Raw genomic sequence first — 2,723 nt, forward strand, 5'->3', positions numbered from 1 at the left:
GAAAGAGTCATACCTGCAGGTAGGATGCACAGAGACCAGACCATGGTGTCGGGGGATCTCCCAGCCTGGCAGGATGGGCTCCAACACTGACCGCCTTCTGGCACAGAATTGGATACACAGCACTCAAAGCTCATTTGCAAAGAAGTGTCTGGCCCAGAGACCCATCTTTTGTTTTTTTTAACCAAGGAGAAAGATCAAGATTTCTGCTGCTGAGAAAAGCTGGGAGATGTTTGGGGTTTTGTTTATTTTTTAAATTTTTTTTGGCCATGGAGAGGAGACACTGTATCAAAGTTTAAACAGAGATGCAAACAAGGTAATTAAGGCATTTCTGCAGTGCTTCCAGGGGAGCTGCTGGATGGCATCCAGACCTGGGAAAGGAACAGCCTGAGTTTATCAGGTTAATTCCAAGGTTTGGATGGATATTTGTGCTGCAGAGCTGCCAAGGCCATCCCTGCACTGAACCACTCCCAGCAGCACCAAAGGGAAACTCAGGCATGCCAGGGGGAAGCAGGGTGGCTGGGGCCACATTGTCACCCAGCAGCAGAGAGGAATATTATTTAGATCTCTTCTGTCTCATCTGATTGCTCTGACCTGGTTGTTACATTGCACTTGGCTTTCAACGGGAGCAAGGACTGGCAGGAGCTGTCAATATGTTGGGAGTGAGGCTGATTAACCCTCCTCACTTCGAAAATGAGCATTGGGAAGAGTGTAGTGCAACCATCTGCAGGCAGATGTTCCCATGCTGTCTCTTCACTGTGCTACTCAGAGCTCTGCACAGAGTGCAGGTCTGTCCCCACCCTGGACCCCATGGACCTTGGCCAGGCCAGGCAGTGCCTCCGCGGCTGCCAATAGATGACAAACGCTTCTGGTTTGGGGTGGGAGGGGGTCTGTCCTCTGTGGTGTAATTGCTGCCCGGCAGGTCTGGTCCCCAGGAGTCACCCAGCACTGCATCCCACGCTCCTGCTGGGAGCAGCATCGCTGGGCTTCCTGCAGGGCTTGCTCCGTGGGGGTGTTTGGGAGGTGCCCGTGGGTGAGATGAGCCCCCAGGCTGGAAGAAGTGCAGCTGAACGAGGTACCTGCAGACCTGAGCCTTGGTGACGTCTGTCTCTGGAGCCGTGACTGTGCCAGAGACGCTGTCGGACTCCACAGCTCAGAGCTCTGGAGACTGTCCAGCGCCGCCCGCCGCTTGTATGCCTTTCTTTCAGTGGGGACTGCAGGAAGGCCGTACTGGACAGATGGCCAGAGGGACAGGGATTGCTCCGCGCGGCTGCCGGGATGTGCGGGCCGAGTCTCGCTTGGCCGCGGTGGCGGGAACTCCCTCTGTTGACTTCTCCCGAAGTTGCATCCCTTCATCCAGTGGTGTCCCTGGCTTTGGTAGTAAGTAGCACCTTCCGTAATGTCTGTAGCCCTTACTAAACCACAGACCGGACTGATTATTGCTGCTTTTGTAGCCTTTGCAGAGCTGTTTTTATTTATAATTGCACCCCGCTGGTGTGTTCATAATGATTTTCCCAGCTGCATCCCATGCGGTCCGGTGCTGCAAAGCCACATTTTCATAGTAGCTGCTGTTGCTTTTAATCACTTGTTATTTGGATGATGTATTAATAGCAGTATCTCTGTGAAGCTTTAGAGTGTTTTCTTTTTCAAAACATTTACAATAAAAGCTAAGTGTTAGCCCTAATAAAACCTGTTTCCTTTGGCTACCTCCTCCAGCAATGAATCCAATTAACTGAGTGCTTAGTGGAGAGCCCGTCTCACCCTGTCCTGTCCCACCTCCACCCTAGAGCCTCTCCTGAATTTCTGATTAAAAGGTGTTTAGGACCCCAGTGGGAATTGGAGGGGTGTGAACTTGTAATTGCCCATGTGCAGACTGTAGGAGGCTGTAATAATCCCACCTATACTTTGCAGATGTTCATTTATGCCTTGTGATTCTCCTAAACCCCAAATAACCCATCACACTGTATTTCCCAGAAAGGAAGGATGATGAGGCTGGGTGGTTTGATGCTCTTGAGATGAGAAAGCACTAGTGAGAACAGAAATAAAACCAGAGCAGGCTGTTGCCTCCTGAGAATCCTGAGCCTGTGAGTGGGGAGGAGTGGGGTGATGTTCTTTATTTTAGCCATTTATGGGGGAAACAACTCCCCAGCAAAACCTGTCTTTGCTGGAAGTGGTTTAAATGGAGCACTTAACTCACTGGGGCTTGTGCCTTTAATTTCATTCAGAAGGCGACGCTGAATGGACTTCTCACCCACTTCAAAAGGCTGTGGCAGTGTGTCCACTGTGGTGCGGGTCATTCATGGACACTACAGGAGATGTGAAAACATCTGCTACATCCATGCCTGCTCCTTTCAGTACAGTTACTCCCCTTGCTAATAATTGTCTGTGTTCTGTCATCTAGAAAGGGACTTTGTGTTCCGTCCAGGTATTCTAATGCTAATTTGTTTAGTTAAAAAGAAGAGGCTAAACAGATGTGAACCATTTGGTTAGGTTGTAGTTCATTTGTTAGGAAGTGCAAAGGATTCTTGGCAGGATATTAAATATTACCTTGGCTGATCACAAACACTTCATATTTCAAGAGAGGAAGGGAGGTAGGGACTGCACTCCATAAATCAGCCTTTTCAAAGAGACAGAAAAAGGCAAACATTTGATAAATCTGTGTCATTATACTTAGAGATCAAAGGGGGTTTTACATATGTATTTATGCAACTGGCAACCTAGGAGAC

Source organism: Corvus brachyrhynchos, unplaced genomic scaffold, assembly GCF_000691975.1.
Source record: "Corvus brachyrhynchos isolate BGI_N302 unplaced genomic scaffold, ASM69197v1 scaffold904, whole genome shotgun sequence".
Lineage (NCBI taxonomy): Eukaryota > Metazoa > Chordata > Aves > Passeriformes > Corvidae > Corvus > Corvus brachyrhynchos.